We start from the raw sequence: 15,673 nt of genomic DNA, 5'->3' as shown, positions 1-15,673 counted from the left end.
TATCTCTAACGTTGAAGTAGAACGCACTTTGGGATTTCCTTAACGCTTTGTGATCCATGTCAATTTCCTTTCGGAGTCACAACGGGGCATTTGTTTCTCCCCGTCCATGGCTACGCTCAGAGCTATCGTCCGTCAACATCCTGGAGAGTTCCAAGTGAAACGTCCCCTTAGAAAAATTTGTGAATGACTGTGCTGATAAATCTCTTACATTATTTGGTTTTCAAACAGCTGAGCAAAACTGAACGTACTCAGACATTACTCTCTTTACTTATTCTGATCAACACTAAATTCACACACAATATTTTTAGAGCAACGTAATCTGACTTTCGAAAATCCCTACAAAAGAATGGCCCTGACTATTATATTGGTAACGCCACGTAGCGCTCTATATGAAAATCACTGACTGTGATGTGTGCAGTCTGTGGCTGGTTAGCATTGTTGGAGTATATGCTATTGTAGTGTTGGGCAGTTGGCTGTTAACAGCGCGTAGCGTTGCGCAGTTGGAGGTGAGCCGCCAGCAGTGGTGGATGTGGGGAGAGAGATAGCGGAGTTTTGAGAGCGGATGATCTGGACGTGTGTCCATCAGAGTCAGTAAATTTATAAGACTGGATGTCATGAACTGATATATATATATATATATATATATATATATATATATATATATATATATTATGACTTTTGAACACTATTAAGGTAAATACATTGTTTGTTCTTTATCAAAATCTTTCATTTGCTAACTATGCCTATCAGTAGTTAGTGCCTTCAGTAGTTAGAATCTTTTATTTAGCTGGCAGTATTGGCGCTCGCTGTATTGCAGTAGTTCGAGTAATGAAGATTATTGTGAGGTAAGTGAATCATGAAAGGTATAGGTTATTGTTAGTCAGGGCCATTCTTTTGTAGGGATTTTTGAAAGTCAGATTGCGTTGCGCTAAAAATATTGTGTGTCAGTTTAGTGTTGATCAGAATAAGTAAAGAGAGTAATGTCTGAGTACGTTCAGTTTTGCTCAGCTGTTTGAAAAGCAAATAATGTAAGAGGTTTATCAACACAGACATTCATAAATTTTTCTAAGGGGACGTTTCACAAGGCAGGCTAATGCGAGCAGACTGGAGCACAGCGTGTGGCGTTATTTTACAGCGTATCGCAGATGCTTCTTATAATTGATACGCCACATGCTAAATGGGTCACAGTCAGGGAATATCCAAAACGGAGTTAAGCACATGGACGTGTTGGTGAAGGGTATCCGCATCTTGTAATGCTAGAAGCCACTCTGACGCATGTTTGGTTACGGTTGAAAAGATGGTACAGAAATCTGCAATAAACTTCAGTCAGTGACTGAAGCTCTTCTAGCATGTGATGGGAGCTCATCCAGCAGAAACAAATCAAGCTATTCGGCAACACACTGAAAGTTTTCCACTAAAATAAAGTCATTATGCTTGCAAGGATATAAAAGACCGCCCCCAGTGGCTGAGTGGTTGCCAGCATGGTAGCTCAGCTTGTTCGGTCATAAGGTTAGCTAATGTCTGCAATAGAAAACTGAGTGAACGGATCAACGAACAACCTAAACGGGTGTCATCGGACGTCTGCCCCGAGCAAATTCAACAAACAATGTAGAAAAAAACAAGATCAACCCAAAAAAAAAAAAAAAAATGTTGTCAGCGCGACAGAATGTCAATCCTAAAGGCCCGGGTTCGATTCCTGGCTGGGTTGGAGATTTCTTCCTCTCAGGGACTGGGTGTTGTGTTGTCCTAATTATCATCATTTCTTCCCCACCGACGGGCAAGTCGCCGAAGTGGCGTCAAATCGAAAGACTTGCAGCCGGCGAACGGTCTACCCGACGGGAGGCCCTAGCCACACGGCATTTACATTTTAGGATATAAAATATTTAGACGGGAGACTTAACATTTTAGTGATGTATAAGTTGTTTAAGGAGGAACATATCCATATAAATGTCACCTTATGCAACATTTTTCAAGGAAAATTTCAATTTGCTTTTTGGATGCCCTAAAATAGATTGCTGTTGCTCATGTGAAGAGTTGGAGGTGAAAATGAGAAACCCTGACACTAACGATGTTGCAAAGCGATGTGCCGCTGAAGAGGCAATGGTTCGCAAGAGAAGGACCTAAAATTTTTATACTAAGCTTACAGAAGAAGCTAAAACAAAAGATGGTGCTTGCTATTAATATTCATTAAATGCGTATGTCCGGATTCCACAGATTATTGTCCGGGATACATTTTATCTGCGAGCGTTGACAGTTGATATATTTTGCATCCATGACATTAAAAAATAGTGCACGTGTTTATATGTAACATGAAGGAAATTGAAAACAAGGGGTCAACGAAGTATGCACTTGAGCGTTCCTCCATCAGTCACTGAGTTACACTTAAATTCCGAGAACTGTGGAAGACAGAATAGAAATTCATATTGCTTCGAGAATATTATTGATACTGGGTGACTAACCGGCATGAGAAAACTGAACGCTGTTTCGCTATCAAGGGACATTCCTTTCTCCCTGGTGACAGGGATTTCAGCAAAATCAGATGACAACATATAAAGCATGACAGGTTCTACACGATTGACGAACTGGCAAAGCTCATAATAAATTGCAGCAAAGGCCGAAATTTATTGTGGCAGAAAGTTGTAGTTACTGGTAATTAGTAAAGCCACTGCTGAACGCATTTATTAAGAGAGAAAACTGTATCTACTATTGGAAACTCCAAACCTGCTAAAAGGACCTCGGCCATAGAAGTTTAAACTTATTTTATGTGCATAATTGCTTTTTTCCAGTGTGGAACGAGCCCTGATATTCATATCAGTATTGACTGGCCCTGGCGAGGCTTAAAACTTTGTGTCGTGCAATCATAAGGGTACACGAGTGGGCCTTCGTCTCCGAAATCCCGTATCGATGATGTTTCGTTGAGTTGTTCGTACGCTGACACTTGTTGACGGCCCAGCATCGATATAGGCAGCAATTTGCGGGAAGGTGCAGTTCTGTCACGTTGAACGATTATCTTCAGTCGTCGTTGGTCCCGTTCTTGCAATATCTTTTTCTGGCCGCAGCGATGTCGGAGATTTGATATTTTACCGGACTCGCGACATTCACGTTATACTCGTGAAATGGTCGTAGGAAAATCCCCACTTTATCGCTACCCTGGAGATGCTGTGTCCCAACGCTCGTGCGCCGACTATAACACCACTATATTTTGATAACCTGTCATTGCAGCAGCAGTAACCGGTCTAACAACTGCGCCAGACTCATGTTGTCTTATATAGGAGTTGCTGACCGCAGACCCATATTTGACTGTTTACGTATATCTGGATTTGAAATTTTGTTGTGGTAAATTCCTATGAGACCAAACTGCTGAGGTCATCGGTCCCTAGGCCTACAAACTACTTAATCTAACTTAAATTAACTTACGCTAACACCAACACACACGCCCATGCCCGAGGGAGGACTCGAACCTCTGACGGAGGGGAGCCGCGCGAACCGTGGGATGGCGCTTCTGTATTTGAATACGCATGCCTATTCAAGTTTCTGTGGCGATTCAATGTATTTTCGCAATAACGACCCCTTAATACTCCTATGGATACTTTATAAATCGAGCGGTCTAAGGCGGAGGCGGAGGCGGAGGCGGAGGCGGAGGCGGAGGCGGAGGTTCGAGTCCTCCCTCGGGCATGGGTTTGTCCTTAGGATAATTTAGATTAAGTAGTGTGTAAGCTTAGGGACTGATGACCCTAGCAATTAAGTCCCATAAGATTTCACACACACACTTTCTAAATTATCTTAACGTCTGTCAATTTTCTTCACGTTAAGAACGACATGTTTTTTCAAAGGGGTCAAACAGAAAATCTGGTCCGGTACTCTGTCAGCTATAGCGAAACGGAGGACTCAGTGGAACTGAATCGGTTTCCTTCCAGTAGTCATAGAGCACGGCATCAACCTGGCCGCGTTTGTCTATGGCCCTCTGGATCTCATGGCCTAATAGGACGAACTGAGTTATCTCTGTTAAAGTTTTTCATCCTCCGAGCACGCAATAATGCGTCAGCATGAAACATGTTCCTTAATTGTACAACAGAGTGTCAACGAGGTACACCGACAATTATGTGCGTGAGGCGGACGATCCTTCATCAAAACGGGAATGACAAGTGCGTCTTCGCAATCTCTCCGAAACATACCTTGATTCTCTATTCTGTAGTTTTGATTTCCGCCCTGTCACTTTCTCAAGGTGTCGTTTTTATACATGAAGGGCGATACGAAAGTTAAACGTTCAACATTCAAAGACAACTCGTTTGTGGGTTTAGCTAACATCAGTTTTCTCGAACCATGTATTTGATTTTTCGTTCTCATTATATAACAGAAGGGTAGATAATTTCCCCAGAAGAAACCTGTCAATCAGCTGAAAGTTTTGCTGAGAAATATCTAAATTAATCCACTTTGCCGTCATACTCACAAGTCTCAGGTTAGCAGCCGCGCGGGGTAGCCCAGCGATCTCAGGCGCCTTGTCACGGCCCGCGCGGCTTCCCCTGTCGGAGGTTCGAGCCCTCCCTCGGGCATTGGTGTGTGTGTGTCGTCTTAGCGTAAGTTAGATAAGCTAGATTAAATAGTGTGTAGGCTTAGGGAGCGATGGCCTCAGCTGTTTGGTCCCATAAGACCTTACCACAAATTTCCAAATTTCCCAGGTTCGCTTAACTGCAGTTGAACATATGTTATGATATGCAAGTAAGACCTACGATCGTCTGCATGTGTAGAGTTTCTTTTGCTAAATTTATCCATCCATCCTTTTTTTTCTGCTTCGTGAATTTGGACTGACGGTTTAATTTTCGTAATGGTTTCCTCCACTTTTGTCTTTAGCTGCGCGTTCGCATTGTATTAGTCATGCTTCTTTTCTACCTTTTCAGTAAGTTGTTCACTTGTTTTCTTTTTAATTTTTTTAATTGATTAAGTTCACAAACAAGTATTTCCTCTTTCCATTTCATATCTCTACGTATTTTCGCTCTCGTGTGTTTAATCAACATGATTTGTGATTTTTCATCACGTAGTCAAGGACTTCAGCAGTTTTACGTTTCTAATTAATTACCCAAGGAAGAAGTAGGAAAATGATAGTTTCACGTCCAGTCAAAGTCGAGGTAATTAGAGACGGAGTACAAGCTTGGACAGTTTCAAGATTGGGTGAGGAAATCGGCCGTGTCCTTTCAAAGAGACCATACCGGAATCTGCCTGGAGCGATGTAGGGCAACCTTGAAAACCTACATCTGGATGGCCGGACACAGGTTTGAATCGTCATTCTCACGAATCCTAGTCTATCGTGCTAACCACTGCGCAATCTATCTTGGTTTAGTTATCCAAGTAAATGTCACTATCACTAAACGTGAAGGATGAGCACCACGCTTACAATGAAGGGCAATCAGAGTTCCGTATATCACAAAAGCTTATTTCATTATGAAATGCTATTCTGCTTCCCACTAACTTACCAAGAAATGGAAGCCTGTCATTTATTTAATTTCGATGGAGACTATGTGGTCGCTACACTTCACGGAAACTAATTTTCTGATGAATATAAATGAGGAGACTACACAATCCTGTAGTAATTTAACAAGTCTCAGTGAAAACACACGCATTTCTCGACGTACTCTTCGGTACGCAAGAGCTAAAGATGTCGACTAACACACGCACGGGATTTTGTGCAATGGGATGCTATGGACCGTTGGCTACTGCCTTGTTTCCGAAAAAGTTCGCGTGCAATGGGTGCAACAATCATTGGAACGACGCACATGCGTGTGTCAACTGGTGTCTTGTGAACTAACTTTTCTTAGCAAGTAAGTCAGTGCCGTATCTGATCACGGTATTCAGAATTCACGACCATTCAACCCAGCACTGACATGACAAATCAACCGATCCTGAAACTATAAGTCAGAAGGTTTTGTCGCTCTGTAATGATGAGATGGCGCAAACGTAAGAATTATTGGATTGACATCTACCTGAAAACGAGGGAGGATATGTTCAAAGAACGTTTTGCAGGCGTCTCCATCGAGACTTCGTATCAAACTACTCAACCGATAACCTTTAGGGAAAAGTGAATCTTTGACCTTAGAGCGCTTACTCACCTAATACTTGAAAGCTACTTGTAGTTGACCGAATTAAGACGGCATAGAAACACGATCCATATTTATCAGAAGAAATTATCCACTGTCCGTCACTTCAGTTCGTTGCCTTCGCTAAAAATACAGTTATTGGTGAAGTTAATATGTTAGTCGCTGCCTACATGTTTCAGCGATATATGACTTTCATTTACATCACTACCCCGTTTATAGCACGAATAAAAGCTGTAAAATATGTGGATACTGCTCAAGAATCGACGATAAGCGCTCGGTTCTAATATATTTACCCCAGGTGTCCACAGGCCAAAATACCTTCGACAATAAAAGTTTCGCGCACAGTACATTTCGCAGCCGTGAAATATGAAACGTACAAATTCAGATAGGCGAATTTCCAGTGCGGCTCTCAGTTTAAACACACAGCGGAACGCTCGCGCGTACGCATCCGCTGCTCGGGTACACACACGGACGAGCACATCTACACACACACGGGCCAGCGGCGTTAACTGCACGGCTAGGGCGGAGGGTGGGCAGTGACGCTGAAACGGTCGACGGTATCGGTAAACGGTGAAAAATACCTCGCGGCTGCGGTAATTTGTAGCTCATAACTGTCGGGCCCTGTCCGATGTGGTGCCGGAACGAAATAAAAAAAATAAAACAGGGAGACAGAGTTGGCTGCGGAAAAACGGAGGAGCATGAAAGAAAATAAAAACAGGGCAACCGCTGGCCAACGCCGGCTGCGGCCTCGGAGTGATATACGCTCAGGGGAACGTCACACCGCGGTTGCGGGGCGTTGCGGCTAGGTGGCTCTGCCAGTAAGACCGGCCCTGATATCGTACAAGGATCAAACTTTCGCGTAGTGTTGTTACATCAATAATAACAATTCCAATCGTTACAGGTGTTACCCTGCACATTACCACAGTATAAAACATATAACCGCTGCCTTATCACGATGATCAAGCATCAGAAATAGCAGATGTACATCACCTACTACTCCGCTTAGTCAGCAAGACAAACAGAATTTCCCCAACAATGTGGCACGAACCTTGCTATCAAATGTTTATGGTCACATTGCGAGATACTTCCAAGGGAAACAGCAAATGCATTACTTGATTGGCGACACAGATGAATACACTCAGTGATCATTTGTTAACAGTGTCAGTCCCTGCCCAGTAATTTATCGCCAGCGCTAAACCCCATAAAACATACCACGAGTGAAATTAGACTGTTGATGATTGATATTCTCAGCAGAAGACTTTTTTTTTTTTTTTTTTTTTTTTTTTGACATCAGTCTTCAGAGTTGTTTGATGTGGCCTGCCACGAATTCCTCTCCTTCACTAACCTTCACTAACCTCTTCATCTCACACTATCCTTTGCACCCTACGTCCTTAGTTATTTGTTGGGTGGAGCTCTGCATTCCTCTACAGTTTTCACCCTCTTGTACCATGGATGTTACTACCTGTTGTCTTAAAACATCTCCTACTATCCTATTTCTTCTTTTTGTCAGTGTTTTCCGTGTATTCCTTTCCTCACCGATTCTGCAGAGAACCTCCTCATTCCTTATCTTACCACTCCACCTTTTTTCAACATTCTTCTGTAGCACCACATCTCAAATGCTTCGATTCTCTTCTGTTCAGGTTTTTCACTGTCCATGATCCACTACCATACAATGCTGTGCTCTGTACATACATTCTCAGAAATTTATTCCACAGATTAAGGCTTATGTTTGACACCAATAGACTTCGGTTCCTTGTGGTAGTCTACTTTTTGTGTCCTCCCTGCTTCATTCATCGGGGCTTATTTTGGTTCCAAGGTAGCAAAATTCCTTGACTCCATTTATTCTGTCGTAACCAGTTTTTCTTGTTTCTGCCACTACTCAATGCCTCTGCCTTTTTCTTTTTTGCTCTCAATCCATATTCTGTACTCAATACACTGCAATATGGAAATTCTTCACTTTCACTGGGGATGACAATGTCATCAGCTAATCTTATCACTGATATCCTTTCAAGCTGAATTTTAATACCTCAATTTAACCAAATTTTTATTTCTATCGCTGCTTCTACGATGTATAGATTGAACAATAAGTCGGAAAGATTGCATCCCTGTCTTATACCCTTTCGAAACCAGCACTTCGTTCTTGATCTTTCAGTCTTTTGGTCCCTCTTGGCTCTTGAGTATACTGTATATTACCTGTCCTTCCATAGATGTTACTCCTATTTATCTCAGATTTTCAAATATCTAGCACTATTTTGCATTGTCAAACGCTTTTTCTTGGTCGACATATGCCATGAACATGTCTTGATTTTTCTTCAGACTCGCTTCCATTACAAAGCACAATGTCAGAACTGCCTCTCTGGTGCCTTTACCTTCCCTAAAGCCATACTGAATGTTATCTAACAGATCCTCAATTTTCTTTTCAGTTTTTCTGTATATTATTCTTGTCAGCATCTTAAATACAGATGTTAACCTGATTGTGCGATAGTTTTCACACTGATCTGCCCTTGTTATCTTCGGAAGTATGTAGTTCATATTTCTCCAAAAGTCTGATGGTATGTCGCCAGTCTCATAGATTCTACATTCTAACTTGAACAGTCCTTTAGTTGCCACTGTTGTATCCCACAATAAGTAATAATAATAAGCAAATTTTTATGTTTACATTTACAGAGCTGTGACAGTTCCAGCATACTGGTGCGAATATTTGGAAATTTGTGGTAAGTTCTATGGGGCCAAACTACTGAGGTAATAGGTTCCTAAGCTTACACAATACTTAATCTAACTTAAACTAACTTGCACTAAGGACAACACACACACACCCATGCCCGAGGGAGGACTCGAACCTGCGACGGGGGTAGCCACATGGACCATGACAAGGCCCCTCAGACGGCGTGGCTACCATGCACAGTGGTGCCGAATAGAACGTAATGTTGTGCAACATATTGCAAGCCCTATCGTGTGGGTAGAATATGGCGAGTTTGTGGTGTCTTGGTAGCTAGTGAGGTGTCACAGTTAGATTCATTTAATCTATAGTTTTCTCCTTAATTAAGGATATAAAATGGGGTACTAAAAAGGTTAAATATAGCGTGTTATTAATGATGCAGTAACAGGCTGTAAGCAAGGCTCCCCTTACCTCACTAGCAGTAAATGTTACCTAACATCTATCGTGCCATGTTAGTTAATGCTCTTGAGTTACAGGAGGTTAAATTTAATCCAGAATTATTCGAAAAACTAGATCAAGACCAAAATGTGTACCTAATAGAAATTCTTTCTGCAGATTTGATGGCAATGTTATTGAAGAAACTAGACCACCAAGACAAGAAAGAACAGTGAGACTAAATAAAATCTATCCATCTACTAGCAAGAAAAAGAGACTGAGCCATTTAAAAAGAATTTATTTGAGAGAAAAGAAATAAGGTCAAAATTTAATGAAAAACTTCAAGCTTGGTCTGTTAACTATAAAATTATGCAAATATCGCTAAACTCGATACCATTAGTAACAAAACAGATAATATAAACAAAGCACACAATTCTATGATTGAAGTAGCAAAAAAAGGAACTAATTTTAGAAAAGGAGATAACATTCAAAAATCTGAAAATGTTTCATCCAATTTCTACATGATATAAAGCATCAGATAATACCTGAGAATGTGTTAAAGTTTCGTGCAATAAAATCAGAGATATATCAAGATATGATGAGACTGTTTATCTAGTAAATACATTTAATATTCAGATGATAGTAGTTCCTATGGACAGAGGTGGTAGAGGTAAAAAAATAATAAATTTAGCTGAAGATAGAAGGACTAATAGATTTATCACAAGAATTAATAATAATGACAATCTTTGTTGTCCTAGAGCAATAATAGTTGCATTTACATATCAGACAAATAATATTTAGGCCAGAGAACTAAATATGAATGAGATTAAGGAGATCAGAATTGGAGTTAAATACAAATTGCAAAAAGATCTAACTGATATGCTATGTAATCAGTTGGGTGAATACAATGATGAAGCTTTTACTTTGAATGACCTTATAATGTTGAAACATCGTTGGATATTCAAATAAATGTCATATGTGGTGAGAATTTCAATTCAGTTATCTATAGTGGTACTAAGAAAGAAATAAACATATATCTCTATAAAGATCACAACCATTTTGATGTAATTAACCCTATGAAGGCTTTCTTGGGATCAGTATATTTCTGCAATAAATGTAATAAGCCATATAACAACAAAGATAAACATAATTGCAAAATTGAAAGAAAAGTCTGTATACATTGCATAAGGGAAGAACATGGTAGTGAGGAAAATAAGACATACTGTGAAAATTGCAATAGATTCTGCTGTCATGAAGAATGCTTAAAAAGTCACCAAGAAGTTTGTGATACACCATATAAATGCGAAGGATGTATGAACATTTGTTTTAAATCCAAATAACATCAATGTGGTTATGAATTTTGCAGAAACTGTACCCAAGTAGTGAAAATTGGAAATCATTAATGTTACATGCAATACAGATTACAAAATGGCGGTATGTGTGAAAGAAAATTTGGTGAGGATTTTGTAGTCCAAGGTTAACCAAATTGTCATAAAGATGGTTGTTATATTAACGAAGAATTCAAAGATTTTTATGTTTACCAATGTTGGGAATGTAGAAAAATAGTTGCTGGTAAACAGTTTGAGCGTTGTGAAAATGGATTCTCTATGAGAGTGATTTGTACCTATACAGAAAGATATATGAAGTTTGATTATGAAGCTCACCAATAAACAGGTATACACACTCTGAATGTCATAATAATTCACTATTTTAAAGGAGATACTGTTTATAAATTTAAGACAAATGAAGAATTTTGTTGTTGGATGATATCAGAGAAATCATATATTATAATTCATAGTTCACTATGCTAAAGGACATGATTCAAACTTCATTTTAAAGAACTGTGTTGAAAATACACACAGGAACTAAACTGATGTTATTAGAGATAAAACAGACAGCTCTAAAAATTATAGATCACAGTAATTTTGTACAAGGGCCTCCTAGTAGTTTTCCAAGACCATCTGATTTGAATGAATTGAAGAAAGGCTACTTCCCACATTTGTTCAACATGCAGGAAAATGAAAATTGAATAGGAGCAATTCCAGATACTTGATATTTTGATGCTGACACTATGAAACCGAAAGATAGAGAAGCATTTCTCGAATAGCATAGCTCCAGAGCTAGTATGTGTTCAATATGAAGAAACAATTTAATGAGTACTGTAATTCTAATGTAGATATTTTGAGAAGAGGTTGTTAGAATTAAGAAAACAGTTACTAGAAATAGCTAACATTGATTCATTCAGTTATTTGACAATCGCTAACTTTTGTATAGCTGTATACAGATAAAAATATCTACTTGAAAACGCAGTTGCTGTATTGGATAAAGAACATGAAGAGAATTATAATAAAGAATCCATAGCTTTCCTAAACAGTTTAAACAATAATAATATCTCACATGCTCTTAATGGTGGAGAATTAAATATAGCCAGTGCAAAAGCAGGTGGCTTTAATAAAGAAACTAATACACTTTACAAATAATGTGGTTGTTTTTGATATGTTTCTAAAAATGTTTTAAAAGTGAGATGATTACCAATAAAAGTAAAAAAAACAATCGATGACCTTTATCAAAAGACATTAGCAAGAAGTGCAGAAATACAAAATGCTGCATAATATTTAATGGAAATGTGGGAATGTGATTGGCTTAACTGCCATAAGCTTAAAAATCTTAGGAAATTAAAACAGTTACCTGAAATTGTTGTGCCATTGTATCGATGAGACACTTTTTATGGTGGTCATACAAATACAGTAAAATTGAGAATTATAGCTGATGGTGTTCACACAAAAATAAGATATGATGGTGTGTGTAGTCTTTATCCAACTGTACAATACTATGACTATTATCCTGTGCAAACATGAAAAATTATATAGACCATGTAAAAAATGGTATAGATTTATAAAATGTACAGTACTGGCACCTAGAGAATTGTATCTTCCTGTTTTACCAGTAAAACAAATGGAAAACTGTTGTTTTCTTTGTGTGTCAAATATGCAGAAGAAAAAACTAAGCCAATGCAATCACACTGATGAAAGAAGTTTTACTGGTACTTGGGTAACTGATGAAGTAAAGTTGGCTGTAAGATAGGATGTAAAATTTTAAATGCGTATGAAGCATGGTATTTTAGAAATAAAAGCAACATGCTGTTTAAAAGTTATATGAAAATTTTCTGAAAATAAAATTAGAAAAAAGTCCACATGATTTTGAAACTGATGAAGAGTATATCAAAACAGATAAAGAGAAATTAGATATTGACTTAGATCATGATAAAATAGAGGAAAAGCAAGGAAAATGAGCTGTTGCTAAGATATATCTTAATTCATAATGGGGGAAATTTGTGCAAAGGAAAATATGAGTGAAATACAATATGTAACAGATTTACAGCGATTTTATGAGATACTATTGGATAATCCATTAGATAATATAAAGTTTCTTAATGACAATATGGTTCCAAAGAAAGACAATTTGAGGATTATTATGCAGATACAAATATTTTTAGCAGCATTCACCATAGCAAAGGAAGGATTAGATTGTATGATCAATTAAATAAACTAGGATAAAGTGTTATATGTTTTGATACCGATTCTGTAGTATATATTGATGATGGCGAAGTTAATTTAGAAAAAGGTTGTATGTTGGGTGAATGGACTGATGAACTAAAAGATAATAAATGGATTACTAATTGGGATTCAACTAGACCAAAAAGTTATTATTGTGAGAAAAATGATAAAATAACTGTGTTGAAAATAAAGGAATTCACAGTAAAATTACAAGACATGATAAGATTAATTGAAAGTGAAGTCAAGGAAAAAATACTATTAGAATACCATCAAATCACTAGAGATGTTGATACTAAAAATCTAGTTAATGAATTGGCTAAGAAAGAATTCCCATTCCAGTATGATAAAATACTAAAAATCTAGTTAATAAACTGGCTAAGAAAGAATTCCCATTCCAATATGATAAAAGAGTAGTTCTAGTAAATTATGATACTGTGCCTGAATTGTAGTAAAGATTATTTATAATTTAGTAAATTTAGTAAGTTTAAAATAAATGTTGTGTATCTGCTAATGTAAAAAGAAAATTCATATCATATTTCTGATACCAATTTATTAGCTGATCTTTATTTTATTCTCTATCTTCTAAATCTCTAATTATTGAGTGAGAAACTATTAAAAATAATGAATACAATTTAATGTATTTCTGTATTATTTTTGGTAAATTATTTGTTGCTAAATTATAACTTGCTTCTTTTTTAGAGTCATAAAAAAGAGAGAATCTGAGTTTCCTATTTCCTCCCATATTTCTATGCCAGTCTTATCATAACTATGAAATCTCATTATGTATTCTTCTTCAATAATTTGCTTTAATATGTTAATACTTTCAGTATGGGTATCACTTGTCAAATGTTCTATAATTAAAGATGGTTTAAAATATTCTTTGCAAATACTACATTTAACTTGCTTGTCTCTTTGTTTATTATTTCTATCAACAAAAATATCAAATTTAAATTAGTCCACACATTAGTCATATTTATAATATTAAAAATTAGTGGACTTACTAAATTTTATTCTTTATAAGTAGAAACTACTAAAAAGCTTAATAATGCAAGCAGTTCTAATCTGTCTAAAAAGATCAGTGAGCTAGAAGTAAGTGAATTGTATTATATTACAGGATGTGAATATTTAAAAACTAGATATGGCGAGAAAATTTGTATGGAGCTTGATAGTAATTTCAAAATAATTTTGCCAGATAGGTTTAATAAAATAATAACTAATTGAGACTTTCAGTTTTTTGAAGATGATAATATTAAGCTAAAATATGGAAGAATGAAAAGAACTAAAAATAATTATAACGAATTTCACGATCTGGAGTTCATTGTGTGAGTAAATTTTTAATCCCTAGGTGATCTTGGGTTTAAATTTTCAAATATAATTTTATTGATTTAATTTTTATATTTATTTTTGCAGACAGGTTGGTTTGGTATAAAATTATCTCCTAGTGCACCCAAACAACACACTTACTACTTGACCCTTATGTGTTCCTGTGTTGACCCAGTGACATCAATATAAACATGTCACCCCCTAATGTACCACATCTCTTGTTACACCAGCTCAATGGTTGGGTCTTCGCACACCTATGCAAATGGTTACATGAAACATGCACCACACCACAGATGTAGAGCAGTGAGGGGAGTATTATGCTATGGCGTAAACAGAGTTGGGCTTCTATGGGACTTGTGGTTTTAATCGAAGGTGTCATGACAGCAGTGAGCTATGTGAAAATTATTACAAGCCACTTGCACTGCTTCATGCTTGAAGTCTCCCCCTAAAGTGATGACATCTTTCAGTAGGATAACTGTCCTTGTAGCAAGGTCTGAATCGTTCTACAGTGGTTTGAGGAGCTGTAGTGAACTCACTTTAACATTTTGGCCAGTAAACATGTCTAATACGCACCCATTTGAACACATACAGTGTACAGTGTGTGCAGTGACTGATAGAGAGATATGAGTGATCAGTGTGGCATTACATTATTTAATAATTTAGATGTAAAAGAAGTATTGTATACTAGGAGTAAATCTAATGATTGTCTCTAACTACAAGTTTGTAAATGTATGTGTATACGAATTAGCTTATTTTAAATTGATCTAAACTTGTAAATACTTTGACATGTCCTATATCCTTGTAAAAAGAGATCTTTGGATGAATAGAGCTATTACTACTACTACTACTGCTGCTACTACTACCACTACTACTATATATTGGGCACTTGTAAGTGATGACCCCGTAATTTGCAGGAACTGTGTGATCTGTGTGTAGACGTCTGGTGTCACCTATTTATCAAATCCTGTCAGCGACTTGTAGAATCCATGCCAAGCAGGATCTGTGTTGTACCGGATGTGAAAAGTGGAACAACACGCAATTAAACAGGTGGTGATAAAGTTTTGGCTCATCAGTGTATTTGTATCAGCATGGACCTTTAATCTTACTGAATTCATTTTATTACAATAAAACAAAACTACACGTTATTTTAACACAGAGAACAGATTTAGAACTATAACACAACGTTGTCAAATCAGTTAAAAGTACTTCTTCATGGGATGGGATCTTATCATGGCACTGACAGTTTGGGTGAAGAGGTTTCCTTGTGCGTTCGAAGCTGAGGGCTTCTTATGTGCCAGTGCTAGAGTATTTACTGGCAGTGGCTCCCAAGCTGGACAGGTATCAGAGGATATATTTCTTCCCCTCATCCACTTCATAGTCCGTTTCTCCAACACTTTCGGCACCTAGCTCAAGGCCCAATGCAATCCGTGCTGAGGACTTCCTGGTATGTGGAATGATTAGCCCTATATCGGGAAGTGGCGGGGAGAGGGAGGGAGCCCGTGGTAACGACATATATCCCCAATTCTCGTGGGTGGGACCGAAATGGAGGGCATAGAAAAAAATTAAAAACTGAAGGACTTGATAATACCTGAAATATCCAAAAATTA

The sequence above is a fragment of the Schistocerca piceifrons genome, chromosome 2 (genome assembly GCF_021461385.2).
Source record: "Schistocerca piceifrons isolate TAMUIC-IGC-003096 chromosome 2, iqSchPice1.1, whole genome shotgun sequence".
NCBI lineage: Eukaryota > Metazoa > Arthropoda > Insecta > Orthoptera > Acrididae > Schistocerca > Schistocerca piceifrons.
Note: the sequence above shows the minus strand (reverse complement) of the source record.